Below are 21,258 nucleotides of genomic sequence, written 5' to 3'. Positions count from 1 at the left end.
AGATTTGTGGTATTCTGCTAAATCATTTAAGATTGAAGTAACCTAATAATGAAATACATTTCAGTTTCAGAATTCATATCGTTTAGAAAAAATACATGTTAATGCATAACCTAGTTTCATGCCCCTGATTTTTGACCGTTTCTCCCCATTAAGTTGGCTTGGTTCGGATTTCTTGTCTTTAAGGGTTGAGGTAAATGACTGCACACTACAACAAAACCAATTAAACAACATTTTTGATTTTGTTAAAAATCACAGCAGATAGTTCCCATGTTAAGATGTGTTCAGGCAATACAAGAAGCGCTAAAAGGTATAGGGCTATACTCGTGTCATCCCTTTGACTTCGCTGCTGGTTTTATGACACCGATGTATTAACTTCCAAGAACGTCCATAACTATTAAGACCTCTGATAGCTAGCAGATGAATAACCAGAACCAGCCACACAACATGCTACTATATGCAGTCTGAACTAGTTAATTGAGAAAAATAGGAACTTTACGTACGAAAAATGTTTAAAATATCATATAAAGCTACATTTTGTGACTTGAGGCTACAACTTCAGAAACTCTTAGTATGTTGAATTAAGAAGTTCATTTCAAATACAGTAACTGCATTCCTGACCTTTCTATAACAATGAAAACATCCCCTACATTCCGGCTTACTTTAAACACCAACTGTAAGGAATCCTCACTATTAAATAGACCCCTAACGTAAGAAGCAGGTGCCTTCCAGCACGAGAATACAGTCACATATACTAAACTATATCTCATATTCACACGCTCTTCCTATCTATACGTAATGACGTGCTCAAACGTGAAGGCGTGGTTACTGATGGGATTTTTAGAAAGAGGAAAAATAACGAGTGATTATATTCTGGAATTATGAGTGAATTTTTTAATGTAGGTGTGGGTGTACTTTCTGCAGGTAAGGCACCATTTTGTGTGGAGATGTGATCTTATTAAAATTCTGGAGGGTCTTTTACATACTGATTTGTCCAGTAAAGTTCTTGTTAAACCAGCTTATATCAGTCAGCCACCTGATGAGAAAACGTAGTCTGTAGGTACAGTAGGTCCAATGTTTTTGTATTCTGAAAAGCAATTTACGGATAAATGTTGCGAGTGAAGGCAGAGATTAGTTTATTCCAGGTCATGATGAGGTCACGATGCAGCTTGCTTTAGGTTTGTGGCTTACTGACCTTATTAGGATCCTTCCATGGATTACTGTTCTTTTCATTTTTGTGGTATTGCATATGCTAACTGTTGGCAGAGAATGGAATACTGCATTTTGTATTTTTGCCACTGCTGTAGAAACAAAAGTGTGCTGCCCAGTGCAGGGTATGTTTTGCTGGATTGCCTGCAACATTAAGAAGACCAGACGTGCGTGGGATGTTATATTGCTACAACCAAGGCCAGAAGAAGAGTTTATGGCTGTTACGCCACCGTGTGTCCATTCATACATGTCTACAACAACGCACTTTGATTAACAGACAGACAGACGTAGCTTCTTTCGGGTTAGGTAGTACATCAGAAATGCAGTTAAAACATTGTTTGGAGTCTTGTACTGAAACTTTTGTACTTGATTGACAGTGACATGCACTGTGGATATTTGAAATTACTTTGAGGAAGTTGTTTTTGCCCTGTTATGTAGTATTTGATTTGAAAATTTGCTTATGTTTGAACTAGTTGTAAAGCTTAGGTCAATTTAGGATATGCAGTAATTTCAAGTTTTATTTAACTGGATAAATGTACCAAAGATTCTTTTCATTCACGAGGCAGGCCTAAATGGCAAAAGTATAACAAACAAAATGTAGCTTGTAATCAGTTATACAGCAGTGCTAGATTGGGGTATATATGGTTACAACAAAATATGTAATTTCTCAAGTGGCTGATAAGGAACTTGGTTGAACTCCAGTAGTAATCCGTGATAGTATGAAGCTGCAAGGATGTCACTGTGCCATTGTACTCTGCCCTCATTAGACTATTCAGGTAGAATGCCCCCATCGGTATATGTGCCTGACTAGTCATATGCAGCGACTGGAGCATCCACAGAGGTTCCTCTCAAAACACAGTATAGGGAGTGAACAATCTATGCATCATGTGATGAATCTGTTGCACATCTGCCAAACAGTATCAATAGTACCTGAATTAGGGACTTAAACCTTGTCTGCAACATACATATGACATGTTGGAAGAACGGGTATGTATCTCAGAGACTACTTGTTCTCTAGAACAGTCTTCCCATCCATGTGAAAAAGAGTGCTACCCTAACCCAAATTAAGTGTAACTTGGACCAAGGATAAGGAATTTGAAATTTACCTTTGGCCTGGCTCCTGTGTCTCTAGACAATGCCTGTAAATGGTTGGCCACTCATGGTCAAACCTACATATACCCCCTTAAAGTAACCCTAGGGTATCACAACTTGTCAGATACATGGCCATGCTTAAAAAGCCCCCCCCCCCCCCCCGGGCCCATTAGCGTAGTAATCACTTATGAACTTATAAAGTGATGTATGTACAATCTAAATTGGACAGAAAATCATCATAGAATTTAGTTAACGAGAAGAACAGGTTAACAGTAAAAAGAAAATATGTAGTTAGTAAAGTAAGGTCAACTTCAAAGGATTGACTAAGGTCTCTGTAAGTATGCTAGCAAAAAATAACATGGTATGTTTTACTTTTTGTGTACTGTTTTCATATGTGGTCTGACTGTAATTAATAAACCTCACAAGCTTTGCTTAGCTGTTCTTCTCTGACATTTTTCTGTCGTAATTAATTTGTTCTTTTTCACACTGAGTCTGAAGAGGTCTGTAGTTTGTGTGCTTGAATGTATCCATTCTCTAGAACCCCAGTTAGACAAGGGGACTGTCAGGTTTTGCAGAGAAAGGTTTGTATATGGCTGGAGGTTAGATACTGCCAGTCTACAGTTTGTATGTTGTATATATATTTTGTGTAACTTTCAGAGGAAAGTACAGTAAGTGCTGCATTGAAATGTACTGTTGAGTTGACTGTATGATGGAAGTAGATTATTGAATAGCTGAATTTCTCTGTGTTTACTTGTTTAACTTTTATTCTAAAGAAAAAATATAGATGCATTTTGTGCTTTTGATGTCCAAAATCTTTTTGTGTTGTCTATTTTTTGTTACTTTTCATCCTTAATGTGACACAGTTGAAGACAAAATATATATATATATTGTGTTCATTTTGGGGCTTCTTAAAAGTTTTGTTTATTCTCTTTGAGTGTAAAGAAAAATCAACTGTCTTGTTCTTGTTTGTTGGTAATTCTCCCCAGCTGGTGTGGTTTTCAGACTTGCCTAGGCCACTTTCCAGGCTGTGTACAGAATAGTGAATAGAACATACTGGAGCATCTAGTGATTGTTTGCTGGAAAGCAGAGCAACCTGGGAACCAGGGCAGATTTTGGTAGATTATCAGAGGAAGATTAGAAACTCTACAGATTTGTATAGAATTTATCTGGATTTCTAGTCTTCATTACAGGATTTTGAGAAGAAATTATGGATGACTAGTCTTCATTAGAGGATTTTGGGGAGGAAGCTAAACATGTATGACCTTTTTGGGTGATTGAGGATGAAGGTTCTTTTTACTTGCATATCTGCTGCTGTACATTAATGCATAAATGCTGGTATACTAAATCTTCTGATCAAAACAGTTATCACAATGGAAGTGTGAAAACTGCCAAATTGCAAAATGTTAAACTGTAAGTACCAGATAAACATTTTGTTTACAGTATGTAATGCTTAAATCAAAAGCTTCTAGTGTAACGTTTGAGATGTTAGTACTAAACATTTTGAGTAAAGAGTTTTCCAGACTTTCTTCATAGAGTTTGTTTTGAAGCATATTAAACATCGGAAGTCCATGCATTTTCTTCCCTAAATATTTGAATGTGACATAGTTGACTGCGGTACTTTTACCAGCAGAGCACAAGGGCTGTCTCTTGGTTACCAAAACAGTGATAACATATTCTAGAGTACTTTATACCTTTGCTCTTATTTGCAGCATCTGCCTGTCATGGTTAATTTAGCAGAGGCTACACTTCCATGCTTCACTATCCTTGTTTCAGCTAATCATTTTTTTAAACATCTTTGTTAAATGTGGGATTTAAAAAAAAATCACATGTGTACTTGCACAGTAATAGAAAATAAACAAGCCATACTAACATTTCTATCATTTTTATGCAGTGTGCATTTTAAAACATTTCATTCACTCTGACATTACATATATTGTTCAGTTCTTATCTTACTTTAATTTCACTCATCCCTTAAACACTATTCTGCATATGTTGTTCCCACAAATTCCATTTATTTCTATGTACATTTCTTCTTCCCTTTTCTAAAGATCCCACTTCTAGTGTTTGTGTTCTGTTTCTTTGCAATATTCAGTATTTCAGTGGCAGCTTGTTTAAATTTTCATTTGCATTTTTTTAGTAATTATTTTTTTTTAGCCAGTAGCATTAAGCTTAGCAAGGCCTTACTATGTCTGGGCAATTCGGATCCTGTATACAGGCTCAGAAGAATAATTTCTTTAGTTATAACTATTTGCTTCCCCAACATTTCTGAGACAATATTCAGTAGAGAATTTTTTAAAAGCTGCCAACTTGTTGCATTGTTTTTTTTTTTTTATTTATTTATTAGTATTTGTTTGCCATGATTGTCTGTCTGGGTATAAGTTGCCCCTTTTCAGTGGAGGCCCAGAAGAAAAGTTTGTGTAGTACATGTGCAAAAGTTTCAAAAAAGTAGATGAAAACCTTTACAATTACTTTAAGCAGTTTATCAGAATAAATGCAGATAGAACAGACATAAAACATAAAATAAGTTTTGTAGAACACACAGTAAAACAAAAAAAGTTTTATAAAAGACAACAGTACATTTTAACAGATAACATTTTTTATGAATTATGAATACAATCTGATAACGAGTATAACCGTGGTTCCAACAGTGGTTGAAAACAGAGTGGAAGGAAAGAAAAGCAACTAATTTGTGAAAGCAAGCTTTTAAATAGTGAGGCTTGAGTAATATGTTAGTGGAAGTGATAGTTACATAGCAGTGGGCAGGAAGAGCAAATTAAAAAGACAAGTCTGAGAGGTAACACTGAGGAAATGGGTAGAGTTGTCAGCACAGTAAGTGGTTTGATCATGCACTGGATAAGGCAGAGGTTGAAATAGATGATTAATAGATGAGCTGAGTGCGAGGAAGGTTGGGGAAGATTGCATAAGAAAATGTAGGATTATTGTTATGATGAGAGGTTGTAAGGTGGTGGTCAATTTTTTTTGCTGGATAGAGGGAGGTACAGGAGGTATGCAGTGTAAAAGGTGATGAAAGAACAAGGAAGAGAAAAATTATGGTAGTGAGCCAGTAAATATTTAAGGGGAATAGCAGGGTGTTATAAAAGTGTGTGCACGCACAAGTGAATGTGAAGAGTAGGAAGTGTAAGGAAAAGAGGGAGAAGAAAGCGTTTTACGGAGAACGGTTGATAGAGACATGGGTTAAGAGCATAGAGTGTGATTTTTTTGCAGCAGCAGCTCTGCAGTAGGATACCCACAGTAGTGCTTTATCTGCTGTTTGCTTCCTTGCACAGTGCAACAGTGCTTTCTGCAATATAATTTTCAATAAAATGACACCGGGAGCAAGTTTTTTTCAGAGTCAAGTCTTGCACCCAATTTCCTCCCTTTCTTTGTCTAGATTTTCAAGCTTTCTGAATTATGAGTTGCAATCTCTTTCAAAAAGTGATGTGTGTTGAACATAACCTTTTTAATTATTACCATGATGTCTTATAAAGTTTGTTAGAGTTTTCAGAAAAGTCATCTGTAGTCTAGAAAGGGTAGTGCTTTCTATCATACCTTCTGATGAAGTTTGAAAGCATAGAAACAGTAAACCAGAAAGATCCAGAATAGATTGACTGTAGCATTTTTTTTCATTTTGTTCTCATTTCTTTTGTGAATGTTTTTTTTTTTTTTTTTAATTGGTGGAAAATTGAATTTCTTTTGCCATAGCTCTGGACATCTCTCAAAAAAATCAAGGACAAATCCAAAAGTAATGGGGATAGAAAGATCCAAAATGAGGGGCAGTTTTTGGTACTTTTCCATTAAACCCCTACCACATCTTCGCACTGCTGTGTTTCGGCGCTATGTTATCACTCCTGCAGGAGTGAGAAAATTGATGTGAGAAGAATCAATTGCCTTAGGTAAGGTTAAGGCTTTTGTCTTGATTTGAATTGGCAGGCAGTACTGCAGACACGAATGTCTTGTGCAGTGCTGCACGATCGCAGGTTTTGTAATGTGGACGACGACTCCTTTCGTTTGTATGTGACAGCTGACTGAAAACACCGGGGACTGTGAGGATTGGCAAGCCCGATATTTTCTTATGTGTATTGTACTGTGGTACAACTCTGACTTTTTCACAACACCTCGGGTAGCTGAGAAATACGGCTGCAATGCAATGTGTACTTTCTAAAGGTTGCAGTTGTTTAATTGGAAGCAGTAGACATTACTCCGGAGACCTGGCCGACATCTTTCTCAGTACTGTGTGAAATGATACATGCTGAACATCGGCCGATCCATGGCATATCCACTACTATCATTCCTTTCACCTTCTCGTACTGGTATTCCCCTACATTAACCTCCTTCTATGGTGCCCGGGGATTGTGTCTTGAGTATTACAGTGAAAAGGAAAATAGGTTGTGGCCGAAATATGTGCACAACAGGTACACCTCCTGCGACTGGTAGGGGTTTAACAGTGGACTGCAGCTATTTCTGCGATGAGCAAACGGACCTGTACACCTAACATGACAATACACACTTGTCAGTCAGTTGTACAGAAGTACTTGTCACACAGAGACTTGTGCCTGGGACTGAAATCCCGGCGAAATAGAGCAGCACGAAATGGTAGGGGTTTAATGGAAAAGTACCCAGTTTTTAAATGCTACTATAATTCACTTAAATGTTATTAGAACAATGGGTATTGGCTACTATAATTCACTTAAATGTTATTAGAACAATGGGTATTGGCTACTATAATTCACTTAAAAAATGTTATTAGAACAATGGGTATTGGCTACTATAATTCACTTAAAAATGTTATTAGAACAATGGGTATTGGCTACTATAATTCACTTAAATGTTATTAGAACAATGGGTATTGGCTCTGCATGTTTTTCTTGAACAATAAGAAGTGTGATACTCTGTTGTCTGGCATTATTGAATGAAGGATTAATCAGAAACTTCAAAAGTTTTATGAGAGACATTCTAAAACTGTGAGACAAAATGACCTTCTTTAAAATTATGAATGGGAGTTGTATGTGGACTTCTGTGGACCTCACTTCTGCTGCTGGTCAGGATGCAGTTGTTCAAAGTATGACATCAAGTGCCTGTAAATTAATTGAACCTTTTTTTAGCAGCAGATTTAACCAAACTGATACATTTGAGGTTTGGGGTATTATAGTGAAGTCACTGCCCTGTGAAAGGATATCTGAAACCTTGATCTTTTTGTGTACGAGTATAAACTAGATATTCTATGATTTAATTTTGTTAATTATTGACAGAGCATTTGAAAGTTGTATATTATGCTTACCCACCATTTTCTGACTTCCTGCTGCTGGTCACTGTTACTTTCCTGTTTGTTATTCTATTTCTTTCAGGGACTGTTCCTTGTAGGACAGTTCTGTTGCTTATTTGACCCTAGTTAACATTATATTTGAGAAGAGTAAACCTCATATAATAAAGTGGCGTTTTACTCCTCCAGGGCAGTGTGTTTAAACTTGCACACACTGCATTGAAGAGTTGCCTTTTCTGATGACAGAGAAATTGAAGAAGTAAAGGAAACAAATCAGTTTTATCTGATGGTTGAAACAACATCTATTAGCTTAGATGTGTTATAAATGCTTTTTGAAATACACCCCTTGGTTATAAGTATGATATGTGCATACTTCAGTAAATTCTGAAGATGGTTGGTTAGAGAACAGATTTTTTAAGTTGTGTTTTAATGGAGAAAAGGTTTTGCTTGGTATGCCAGAGCTCTAGCATGGTACTTTCTGTTCTCCATCAAGAAGACACAAATAGGCTTTGCTGGTAAAATGTCATGATACTTTTTCATGATTAATGGCAACAATAGAGGTGGACAAGAGAACACATTTAAAAGAAGGGCAGTTTCACTACATCATCTGTCCCTGCCTTTATATATTCTATACTACTGTGTGTACATGTTTTGGGGTGCTTATTGTAAATATTGGGAATAAGGTGCTGTCTAATGGCAATCTAACAAGGATACTTGTAGAGCTACATTACCCACAATGTTGTATTGTCTTCTAAGTATAGTCGTGTATGGCAATCCAGTTGTTTAAATCTCTGGAAACTGATTGCTTCACTTATACTGTTGGGTAAGGATTCCCGTCAAGTGGAAGACTGCTGCTGTGTTGTTACAGCTGTTGAAAACTTATGTTACCATAAGTGCATTCCCTCTTAAGAGTACCATTTTGTGCCTTTTGCACTTTACAGCATTCCAGGAGGTACCCACCTTTTGGTTGCATGATTAAGTTAAATTACCTATCTTCATTATCTTTTTATCTTCAAGTATGTAAGATTAGAAAGATTTTCAACTTTTTGTGTAGACTTCTGATTAAAACAATTCTGTTGCTGCTTACCCCAGAAATTAATCATTTTAAAAGTATCTTTTATTTTGTTTAGGCCATATGTAATCAGCACAACACTAAAGCTTAAATGTCAGTATGTAGGACTTCCAGGTTATCCAGAAACCAGTCTTTAGCAGTTTTTTTCACACACACACACACACACACACACACACACACACACACACACACACACACACACACACACACACACACACACACACACAATTCTGCATGCAAGAAGGAAGTAAAACAAAAATGGATTTGTGATTTTTTTTGAAGAAACATCAGTTATTCTAAGAATCATTGATTTAGAATGAACACCTAATAATAAAAGGAACATTGTGTGTGACTGCCATAAGGGAATTATCTCTAGAAATCACACTTTTGCAAGAAATGTTTTCCTTAGTGCAGGAAACCTAAAACTGTGATAAGCCGGAGCCAAAACAAATCACACAGAACAAGACAGTCACTCAGTGACAGGAACAAGTACCTTCAAATAACTGAAAACTGCACTTGGAGAAGGAAATTTGTGTGAGATGTTCAACTTTTAGAATGCAGGGTATGTTTAAAAGGCATGGCGAGGAATGATATGTCATTTCTTAAGTAATAGATAACAAGGCATTTTTAAAAATGAATAGAAAACACTTTCTTAACAGCATTGCAGGAACTCATTGTTTACTTTTCTCAAAGCCAACTCTCTTCATTTAGCCTCTGAGATCTATCATACTAGAAGTCATTTCATTTCAGACAAGAGGAGCACAGCTGCCAATGAAGAAGATATGTCATGATGCCATCAGATAGGATAATGACTTCTCAAGCATTATTGTAGCAAAAATGAAGTCCTGCTGGCCCTTGAGTAAAATATTTAAAATGCAGAAATTTGAAAGTGCAACTCCTCTGCCTTGCTGAATTTGAAAGTAGCTTCCATGTAATTGAAACGAACTGTTGCTAGAATGATCTGAATGCTTGTTGAGATAAGGAATGCAAATCTAACATAAAAAAGATGGACTGGCACACTTCAAATGTTAAGCATCCTGTCACTCTTGGTAATTTTAAGGTTTGTCTGTTTCTTAAAAAGCTAATGGACTTTAAACTAATGTAACAGTCAAAGGCAATATTCTGCCAAATTGTAATTGATGATTTCCTGTTTCATTAGTCACTGTATCTGTATGCTCTTTCCTTTAGTTGCCATCGACACCAGTTTTTTGCATATTACTAAAACTTTAAAAAATCAGTTTGCACTGCTGGTCTATATACTATAAACAGTATTTTGGTGAAACGTCTGTGCGTGTCACTTTATTGCTCAGTTGTATTTATGCCATGCGAACAAATGTTTGCATGTGTGTCTGCTGCTTTGTTACAATCTAATGTGAACTCACCCTATATAATTGGTTAGTACTTTAATGCAAACCCTGAAATAATTACCTGAAAAAAGTACACTTTAACTAAAATAGCAACATCAGACACTTGAATCAGTTTTAGGTGTTATAGAGACGGAAATGTATATTTCATTTTTGTTGTTGACATTTCCCATTATATACTAACCTGGTTGTGGATAACAACAACTTCTTTTGTTTCTCCCAGGTGAAATGTGACGTAGGAGCTCAAGGGCTAGTGCTTGTTTACCTTCTCAGTCTCATACTGACACAGATTCAAGCAGTTTAAATGCCCCTTTGTAAATTACTGGGCATCCTTTGTAGTGCAATTAATTTATATCGCACCTCCTACTAGCTGTTATGTTAGTGTCATGTTCTATGACTATAATCTCTGCAGTAGTGAAAGTTTATAGTTCAGTTTAGCTCAAAACAAATTCTAATGTCTTTTTAAGTGGCACTCTATTTGAAAGTAGAATATGTATTTCGTGGCTCCAAAACAAATATTTCACTTTGACTTGGTTGTGTAGTATTTCAGAAGCTATGTTTCACATTGATGGTTTGTATGTACAAGTTGGTTTAGAAGAAATGGAAGTGACAAAACATGGGTTTGGTTTGTGTTGCCTTTTTGAACTGTGGATACAGTTTGATTACATTGTATGTGCAGCTGATTGCTGGAGGCAGGTAGTGAGCATAGGTTTGTAGAATCATTAGAATCATGGTGTTTACCCTTTCTGCATGGATGTATGACCTTAAGTAAGGAGGTATGGGAGGTGCAGATGTTTTTAAATTTACATGATCTTTTATGTTCATGTTGATGTGTACTGTTGATAGTTGTGGATTTCTTTTCTTGTATCAGTTCATTATACATTGATAAAGAACGCTCAAATCAGAGAAAGCAAGTACTTTGACTAAACAGAAATGCTAAACAAGTCTGCACATTTTATAACTCTTTGCAGTGCTGGAAAGCCTCTGTTCTCCCCATTGATTGTATTACATTTCCAAACCTTGCAGCATGAAGCAAAAATAGCCATTAAAGTAGCCAGATCCTCAGAATCTTACCGGGCAGAAATAAAACAGGCAAAACCAGGCCAATCATTGCTGCTCTTCTTACTGCTTGTCCAACACCTTTTTTCTTAGAGAATACTGCCAAGTCTTAAGTAATTGCTTTATATCTGCCGTATTCTCTCCCTCTTCTGTACTACCCAGCTTTTCAGCATCATCAAGTAATGACATTAATCTCTGCAGTTTACTGTAAAAAATACACGGTCTCACTGTAAGAATCGCTTTGTTCACAAACTGTCTACTTTGCTACTAGTCTCATCTCCAGTAATGAAACCCATACTTCATCATATATATCTGAAAAGGACTGATTCTACATAGCGGAACCCTTAAAGTACAACTACAGCTTCTCTCTCTGTGCTTTGGAATAAACCCCATTGATTTAGAAAAACATAACTGATTCATCTACCAGACATTTTTCTTTCCACAAACCATGAACATTGTTGCTGTATAACCATTTCCCACCACTCTATAAATTGCTCAAAAACTTGTTTTACAAGGTGGAAGATGCTAATCATGCCTGAAACCAAGCTTGTTCATACTCTTCAGTTCCATTGAAACTGATAGACTGTGTAATGTAGTGTTTCTCAAACAAATCAGCACTTGGGTTTCATCCCTAGATCTGTTTCTACAGGTATCTTGACATCTACAGCAAGTAACAGCCCTCAGGGTTCATGATTTTGGTAAGACAATTTTTGTTCCTCTTTGGCCAATATAATTCTTAACTGTCTGATCCATAAAAAGTTTTTGCTTTTGTAAATATACAGTTAGAAACCTGCCTACCATTCTTCCCCCTGAATGTAGGGTGAGTCTAAATTTCCTTATTTACTACATGCCTTAAGTATCTAAACATGCATTAAAGAATATGCCTGGGAAGGTAATCCATAATGTTTATGATAGAGAGTCTGAAATTTTTAATTCATCCCTTGATAAGGATATTTTTAAGCCCATCTGCTGCTCAGGTACTTAAACAATATAGTGATAAAGGGAAATTAATTCAGGGAGTGTCTGCTTTTGCATGCTCCTCCCGGTAATATCTCCTAGATCCTCATTCATGTCTGAAAATCTGAATGAGCAGTCCCTGTCTTCTCAAGCCAAACAAGAGATCCAAGTGAGATGGCAGTAGGGGATTAATAAGAAATGGGGTGCTTTTTGTATTAAGTGACAGCCGACTTCTCCCAAATGACTATTCTGGGATTCGCATCCCATCTCTCAAAATCCGTCCCTTCACTGGTTCTTTGTTTTCCTCTTTGGCAATAGGTTTTAACAGACTCCATTGGTGTTACAGGGTTAGGAGGGATACATTTGGTAGTGGATGAAAAAGTTGTTTTTAGGGGAGTTCCTACCCACTCTACAAGCCGTACAGAATTTTTTTTCTTCTGGTTATAACGCACTTGCTCACCCTAGGAATTGTAGGACCAGTGCCTTTAAGTGAAAGGGGCAAAGACTGCTATTCCAGGGTATTTCTTATTCCTAAGAAAGTCTTATGGAGACCATTTTTAGATGTTTTTTCCTTAATCTATGTTTGGAATTTCTAAATGTTCACGTGTTGATCTTTCCAAGACTGTTACTCCTCATTCTCCTGGGAATCTCTATGGAGACTTTGGGCCTAAAAGATGCATACCATGATGTTTCCATAGCTAAAGGCTTCAAATATTTTCTCCCATCTCTGTCTGTGAGTCACACAGTCAGTTCTTTGCATTATCCTTTGGGTTATCTTCTACTCTAAGGGTGGTAACTAAGTGCCTAACTCCAGTCATATTTTTGTGTAGATCAAATGCAATCACTTATTTCTTTATTTCTTTTTGCATAGTTTCTTCCCAAATGTCAAATGGCTTTAATTTCTCCAAGTATTTTGGGTTTCTAATACCATGACGGGTAGGACCCCATTCCTAAGTCATGGTATGATTACAGTTTATGAAATTAACATTGTTTGTCTTTGCAGGGAGAGTGTTAGGGTAATGGTTAAGGTCTTCACCTCACAAATGCAAGGTACAGGGTTTGATTCTGACCTTGAGTTAATGGCTAAGCTTGTAATACTTAGTCTGCAGACAGACAGCCTAGCATTTATTTTTAATGGCGAGGGTTAGGGGTTGGTATAATGGTTACGGTGTTTACCTCGACATAATGTACAATGTTTAATTTTTACCTTTGAAAGGGAAATTGGCTAGGCTTAAAATGGCCTACAAGGGCAAGTAGCATAGTGCTCTCTTATGAATCGATGATGTTAGTCAAAAGTGGTCTTCTCAGCACCTGCAGTGTGCTCAAAATTGCTCCCTCCTGTAATTCACACAGGGGTGCATGCATTATTAACATGTCTAAGTACGATTGTAAATTTTTTTTTTTTTTTAAGAGCCATTAGTCCTACTACTGTTGTAAGTGTCTGGGTATCCTTCCGCATTGCTCCCATTTCTGCCTGCAAATCCTGGTATTTTATGATTTTGTCTTACTCTGTATGTAAGACACTATAATCACTAGGTATAGCAGTTTTAATGACCAGTACAACTTTGGCCTTTTTATTGAATACTATATATGGTTTTCTGACATCTATTTTAAGAGCTGTTGGTAATAGGTAATCCCATGTGATATAAACTTTACCATTCTCTGTACTGCTTGTGGCTCATATTTTCACTGCTTCTCAGCTACTTCTGTATTGTATTTACAGACCAGCCATGTTAGCTTGGGATATAGCTTCACAGCACAGTGTCACTCTAATGGCATCCGGCATTCCATCACAGCAAAATTGTGTGCCAGACAGACTGAGTATAAGAGCAGACTCTCATGAATGGAAGCTAGATCAGGGGATCTTCCAAAATTTGATCCATCTGTGAGGAGTTCAAGTAGACCTATTTGCCTTCTGTTTGAACAATCATCTAGCAAGATTGTGCTCCAGGTCTTCATACCAGAGGGCTTGGAAGATGGATTTGTTTTTCTTTTCCTTGGGCAGGCATGCTCCTTTATGCTTTTCCATCCTTTCCACTGATATCCAGGGTACTTCTGAAGATTCCGAAGGAATCCCCCAAGATCATTGTGGTGACTCCCTTCTGGCTCAGGCAAGAGCAGTGTTCTGTCTTATTTTGGAAATGGCTAGGGGCACTTACCACAAGCTGCCTCACAGAGTGGATCTACTCGCACAAAATCAGTGAAGTTTGATATACCCTAACCCCAGTCAACTTCGACTGCCTGAATGATTGATTGGTCTTAATTCTCTTTATGCACCTGTTTTACTGAGGACGTACAGCAGGTACCAGTGGAGGCAAGAAATCCTGTATTATTAAGTAAAGAAGTTTTCTATTTTATGACAATAACATAATCAGCACCCATTCAGGACTAGTTGTTCACTGATTTTACAATATTTGTTTGAGTTACTATAGTATGGCCTTTCTTACTTCTCCTCCACCAAGATTCATTTATCAGCCATTAAAGTATGTCTGCCCATGGATCTTCTTCTTTCAGTGCATTCTTATGTCAAAATGTTTTTGAAAAGGGTTTACATAAGAGGCATCAACGAAAACCAGTGGTTCCTCTTGGGATCTTAATTTTGTGTTAGAGAAACTTAACACTTGCTCCATTTGAATCAGCTAATCTGACTGACTGAGGTTCTTAACATGGAAAGCAGTTTTACTGAATGCTCTGACATCTGCAAGAAGGGTATCTGAGCTGCATGCTTTTATGGTAAGTCAACCCTATCTCATGTGGTGCAGTGCTGGGGAAGGGTTCTGTCCGTGCTCTGACCCAGGGACTAGCAGTGCTCCTCACCGACCTGTGGCTGGCTATCCCTGGTCAACCAGAGGTCCACGGCACAAATGATATACATTGAATATCGGAACTGTTATAGCTGAGGGATATTGCTGTAAATAATGTGATGATATGCAGTCACAATTACATATCTCACTTTAATGTGAATAGTCATAATGTAACAAAGAAGTAATGGTGTCTTTTCCCTTCCCAAGTAAATTCTTTCAACTCTTTTTATAACTGTGGTCTGCAACTTTTCCTCTGGCTAATAAAAGTATGGCCGATATGCAGGAATTGCCTGTATCTTATTGTCCCATGTCCAAGACTATTCATTTTTCAGTCTCTCTCTCTCTCTCTTTTTAATAGCCTTCTACTTGGTCTTATCTTTCACATCTTTAGCCACCATAGCAATTTTTAGCCCGTACTCCCTGAATTTCATATTTTCATGTCCCAATAGGTATGGGCACTGTTTAAGTAGTTCATGTGTGAGCACATAATTTACCACTACAGTATGTGTTTTACTTTCCCTTCATTATTTTATATATAAAAAAAAACTTCATTTATTTTGTACCCCACTGCAAAAAATTGAAACTGTCTTAAAATATCCCACAGCAATACAATGTCATGGTCAGGATCTGTCGGTTACAGAGCATCTTCTGCAATCGGAGCTAGTTTCTTTTGATTACTGCACCACTTGTAGCAGAGAATTGTGTATTTTCCTTATTAACTGTGTTGTACTGATTGAGAATGCATGTCTAACACTAGCCTGCTCAAGGATTTCCAGTAAACCTTATTAAATACTAACCTTATTCATAAATTGTTGTGATTTAACATTTATGTTTTGTAAATTCATTTATTCTCGTAGTCCACCCCAAAGCCGGTAGAGGTCTGTTGTTGGTGTTCAACCCTTAAGAAAAAGTCACTTCACTGTAAACGCTGCACATTATTATTATTATTATGCTTTCCATTTAGAAATGTATTTTCTACCACTGTTTTATTTTTTACGGTAATATTAATAGAATATATGTTTTAGAAGTTAAATTAATTTACTTTGTTCTTTTCTCCCTTCAGTTCCTTCATGACAACCATAACAAAGTGGGTTGGATTAATTGATTATAAATTCCCTCCAATTTGAAATAAGCAATACATAATATGATTAATGCTTCACAGTTAGCCTAATATTTACTAAGTTCACTTTATCTTTTTCATAGTCCACGCCTTCTCACCTTACCATCTTCTGGTTCAAATTCCAGGTTCTCCTGGCTAGCTTCCGTCCCATTCTTCCCCTTCCTCACACGTCTGTAACTGATTCAAATCCATGCTTCTAATAATTTTTCTGGTCAGCCCCCGAGTTTCTTTCTGCTGCTCAAGCATTTTCCTTTTTGATAAGCGAGAGACTTTAGTGGTTCAGTCTGTGTTACACCTCCCCCCCTTACTTGTAGAGGGGTGAGTAGCAGAGTCTCTTACACTAACTGGAGTTCTGTTGACATAACTTTTTTTTTTGATCTCTTCCAAAGCCTCACCTGTTTCCATATATATTTTTGACCCACCTGGAAGACTGTTTGAAACTTCTGGTTGTAACATTTTAAATATCACACCAGCTCAATGACAACTAACGTGAGTAGCCATTTTCTGTAAACGCCCGTGCATTACCAATGGTCAGAAGCTTTCCTTTTTTCCATTTCTGTTAGTATAACTGCATTTTAACCAGCATGGGCTTCTGTTGCTTTCTGGAGGTTGAATTTGGAACAAGGACACCGTATACCCTCTCAGTGTTTAACAGGTCTCCCTGTGGAACACCATTCCAGTTACGTATGTGTAGATTCACAAAGTTAATACATTCCACTCTTCATTCTGTGGCATTGTAGAAGACCACAGTTTTTTTCTTTGTGCTGCCTTCTAGAGCTACTATTTTTTTAAATGTTTCCCCATCTAATGTCTAACTTTGCCATTCTTTTCCTCATTTCTACTATTGACTTCTTTACACTTGACAGTTCATCAGATCTGTTGTTTAGTAACACTTTTTTGTGTTTTCCAACTGATTTTCGTTTTGTTTTTATATATTCTTCCAAAGTTGCACTTACTTTAGAAATGTCTGAGGGCATCTGGTCTTTTTTTTTTTTTCTGGTTCACTAGAATCCATCCTATTCATTGATTTTTGCAAGCGAGTCTGCTTCCTGATGATTAGCCATAACATTCTCCCCATTTTTCAGTTGACTTTTCCCATTTGTTTTCTTTGCTGGCATTCAGGCAGTGTCTGTTAGCCAGTAATTGAATTGCTGCCAAATACTTAAGTTTTACTGGCTTTTTAAACAATTTCTCAGTTTTTCCTACCAGGAGAGTTATAGTTAGTGTACTGCTCAGTCATTCACCATTTTCTCCTATAGATATAATATATTGTTATCTTTTGTGGGAGGATGCTCGTGGTGAGTGGTGCATTTTAGTTGGCTCAGTGGATCTTTCAGTTATAATTTTTTGATTGTTCTGGGCTCTTTTCAGTGACGGTGTCTAAAAATAAAAAAAAAAATCATGTTCATTTTACTAACAGTAAAAGTAAATGTGAAAAAATATTTTAGAAGTATTTAAATATTCTGTAAATGAATCCTGTTTTACCCGTCATATCAGACGAGTACATCATCAGTAAACCTTCTCATTCCAAAACAAATGCAAGAATAAATAAAAAAAATCCCATTGTGCTACAACTACACTCTCTAAGCTGGAGGCCATTGCTATCCCCTGTACCAGCGCCTTGAGTTTGTTGACACAGCTTTTTCAAGAAGTAAAACTGTGTCTTAAAAATCAAGTCATTGCAATCCAAACTGATCCCTCTTTCAAGTGAAACACCTTATGTCAGAATGTATCTTTTAAACCAAGTAAGATGTAGTTGGTGGGCTGTAACAGTATGCCAGTTGAGAATGTCTCCTCTAACTGTGGAATCAACACAGCTGACATGAATGGAATTAAACTTACATTAGAGAGACTGCTGACTCTATTTTTTAAGATGGGATGTACCTTACAGCACCTTTAAGCATTTGTTCAAAAACAGAGCAGTGGTTGAAGCTTTGAAGTGGCCAAAGTGATAGGACCCTAATGAGTGGTGGTGTGGTCTATTAAGTATTTAGGGATTTGGAAAAGAAACTCATCATGGGGATTGGGTGCACTAAAAAAAGTCATGTCCACGGTCATTTACCTGTGTGTGTACATTCTTCTATGAAAACGTTTCAAGATGATTTCTGTCATAACTCCTTTGTCAGATTAAAAAATATGGTGTGTCTGAAACAACATCCCTGAGCTAATACTGAACTTTTAAAAATTACGTTTATGGTGTCTATTCAAGTTTCATAGTTCTCACTAGGCTATTGCCCTGAAAGATCTTTGGAAGCGTAGCCTTTTTTTTTTTTTTTTTATAGTCCTTGTAGATTAAATGCGAGTAACCCATAGCCGGCAGAACATTGTGTGGTATAGAAGAATGAGAGTTTTCCCCAAATATTTTTGGAGGTTTAACTCGCATTAAACTCATGTGTGTGTGTTTGTGTGTTTTTATGGTGGTGGGAGTTAAAAGTGCTCATCTTTTTTTTAAGTTGACTGTAAGTATAAAGACATGCCTCTGGAGGTTTTCTCCCCCGGCCTCCGCTGAAAATTGGCTTTGTTCCAAGTCGGACTTTCCCATTAAACAAATGTTAAATAAAAGTTTGTTACTTACCTCCTCATACAGCCAGCATTGTAAGATTAACTTTCTTGTATACTGCCTTAGTGCTGAACAATGTCCGTAACATTTGCTCTGCAAGTCAGAACAAAGTCCAAACCTTCTTGATGAAGCTTGTTCTCTTCAGTAGTTAGTCTGGGAAAGACCTTTTCTTCTTGTCTGCCATTAGATCATTCCTCTTTTCTTCTATCTATCATGGGAATTTTTTTTTTAATTTGTTCTGCACTTCCATCCACCTACTGGATAGGTGACTCCTTTACTCCTTTTGCGATCTTTTTTTTTTTTTGTAAGAAAAAAAAAAAACTACACTGTTCAGTTTGGAATTGCTCATACAGCAGATTAAAGTTCTTATTTTGGTAAACAGTGATGTTCTTTGTGTTTCACTGTTGCAGTCATCACTTGTGGGTTATCTTGCAGGTAGCCCTCAATCGGCCTGATTATCAAAGTCTTGGGTCCTGTGTCGGTTGCTGTCTCATCTTCCATGACGTCAGGTAGTCAGGGGTATAAAGCATGCATCCGACGCTATTACATCAGTCTTTCTTGCCGTGCGGTGCTCAAAGCAGAAGCAGTTCGCAAGTGCCGGTCGGCCAACTTCTGAAATTTTCATTTTCGAGTTTCAGATCTGATGTCTTCAACTAAGCTAAGTACCCTGTTGGGGAACCTTTTTCTTGCTCTAAACCGATGTCAGTAAAAGTTAACAATTGTATTTCTTGTGGAAAGCAAATACCTCATAAAGATTTTCATTCGTACTGCAGTCCTTGCCTAGGCCCAGACCACGACGTACCTCGCTGTCAGTTTTGTGCCTTATTTAAACCTTGTACTATTCGTCGTCGGTTCATTTTCGCATCTAAATATTTTGGTACTCGTAAACTTATCTAGAAATGGCTTCGGTAAGCCAACCGACTACCAACATTCCAAAAAAACGCAAAGATAAAGGCAGAGACAGACCGCATAGGTCCAAAGCTGCCGACGACGCTTCTCCTAAGCTAGTTGCCAGTTTGCCGGTACTCAGTGAGGTGCTTTTGCAGCCCCTGATACCTGCTACTTCAGATTCGCAGGCCTCCACTGAGACCCATTCGAAATCCAGTATGTCGCGAGATGCTTCTTTGACTGTGGAACCTGTGGATGTCTCTACCTTGGATGGGTCTGGAGCCACTGTGCAGGCACCGGCTTCTGAGGGTGTATTCAGGCCTACTGACTTGCATATTAAACCAACACCATCTTCTTCTTCAAGGCCTAAAACTCGATCCATGCCCAGAAAACCAATGCCCAGACTGCATGGTCAGGCCCCTATGCCTAAAAAACAAATGATAAGAATGGCTGAAGACCTTATTACTCTAATCAGGGGAAGCCATCCTTCTCCCTCTAAGAGACCTAGAACTGATTTTCCTTCTGATCAGGATTCTGATTTTTTTTATGACCAGGATTTGCCCTTATCTACCTATGAGGATTCTGATGCAGAGGACTCCATTCCCTCTGCTTCCTCTCCAGAGGATTTCTCTTTTGGTGAAACCTTGCATACTCTTAGGGAGCATTTCCGCTGGGAAAGCCAGGATTACTCTGACTCCAAAAAGAGGCTTAGGGAATTCTTACTCCTGCCTCAACACAGGCCTTTAGCTATCCCTCCTTTACTGGACATTGTAGATGGTGCCTTCTTGGAATTTAGCCTGGCCCCTGACTCTTTACCTCCTGCTCCCAGAAACCTGATAGATATTACAGGGTACCTGACTCTCCCAAGTTCCTCTTTAAAAATCCTACTGCGGATCCTGAGACCATTTCACAGGGACCCAAGGGCATTAAGGCCACTACTGCCAAAAATCCTACCCCCTCTGATAGAGATTCCAGGACACTGGATAGATGGGGTAAGAAGGTATACATTTCTGCAACGTTAGCCATTAGGGCCTTAAACTTCCAGTTTCATATGTTGAAGTATCAGCAGCATATTATTGGATTGTTTAAACAGAAAATGATGTTGATTCCTGACTGTGCTGAAAATAAAGAATTACAGGATTTAATGCATTCTGCTGAACAAGTGGGAAAACGTACTTTGCAATGTGGTTTTGATTCATTAGAGGCATCTTGCAGGGTTGCTGTCACTGGGTCTGTACTTAGAAGGCATGCTTGGCTTAAGGAGCAATCTTTGCCAGATCATGTTAAAGCTAAATTACTGGATGCTCCCTTAAACCAAGACCGCCTGTTTGGCAACAAAGCAGAAGTTGTTCTTAAAAAGATGGAAGAAAAAGCTAAATTTATGCAAACTGTTAAAGATTTCCTGCAAGTACAGTCTCCCAGATTTAGTAGGCATTGGACCTCTAAGAATTGGTCCTTTCCTGCCTCTTCCAGGCCTTCTCAGTCCAAACCCAGAACCAGCAAAACACCCAGGCTTCAGTCCCAGGGTGCTCACAGGACTAAGCAGTGGGGGGCTCCCACTTCCAAAGCAGGGAGTAGTAAGACCCCCCCCTATGGTAAACTGTCTCAGTGACTTAACTTTTTAAACCTTCCAAGCCCTGCTCAACTGACTGTTCCTTTGGGGGAAAAATCGCCCCGCATGCAAAAAGTTGGAAACTCATTTCCCAGGACAAATGGGTTCTAAATGTAGTTTCCCAAGGATACAGATTCCACTTCCACTCCTTACCAACCCCAAACGGTTGGCCAGACCTACCCCCAAATCAGTGGACAGAGGCTCAAAAGCAGGTTCTCTCTCTCTTAAGCATCAGGGCTATTCAACCTGTTCCAGAAGAAGAAT

The 21,258-nt window shown here is 37.9% G+C and overlaps 1 protein-coding gene across 1 annotated transcript in view; it reads left to right on the top strand.

Moving 5' to 3' along the window:
* The first annotated feature begins 809 nt into the window (after positions 1-809).
* CLOCK (clock circadian regulator) overlaps positions 810-21,258 on the top strand; it is a 2,173,159-nt gene continuing 2,152,710 nt past the window's right edge. The window contains exon 1 of the mRNA XM_044062477.1: positions 810-921. The gene's annotated coding sequence lies outside the window, so the exon portion shown is untranslated. The remainder of the gene's footprint in view (positions 922-21,258) is intronic.

The sequence above is a fragment of the Protopterus annectens genome, chromosome 2.part1 (genome assembly GCF_019279795.1).
Source record: "Protopterus annectens isolate FY-2018-M chromosome 2.part1, PAN1.0, whole genome shotgun sequence".
NCBI classification, from domain to species: domain Eukaryota; kingdom Metazoa; phylum Chordata; order Ceratodontiformes; family Protopteridae; genus Protopterus; species Protopterus annectens.
This window is presented reverse-complemented; position numbering and strand designations above follow the sequence as displayed.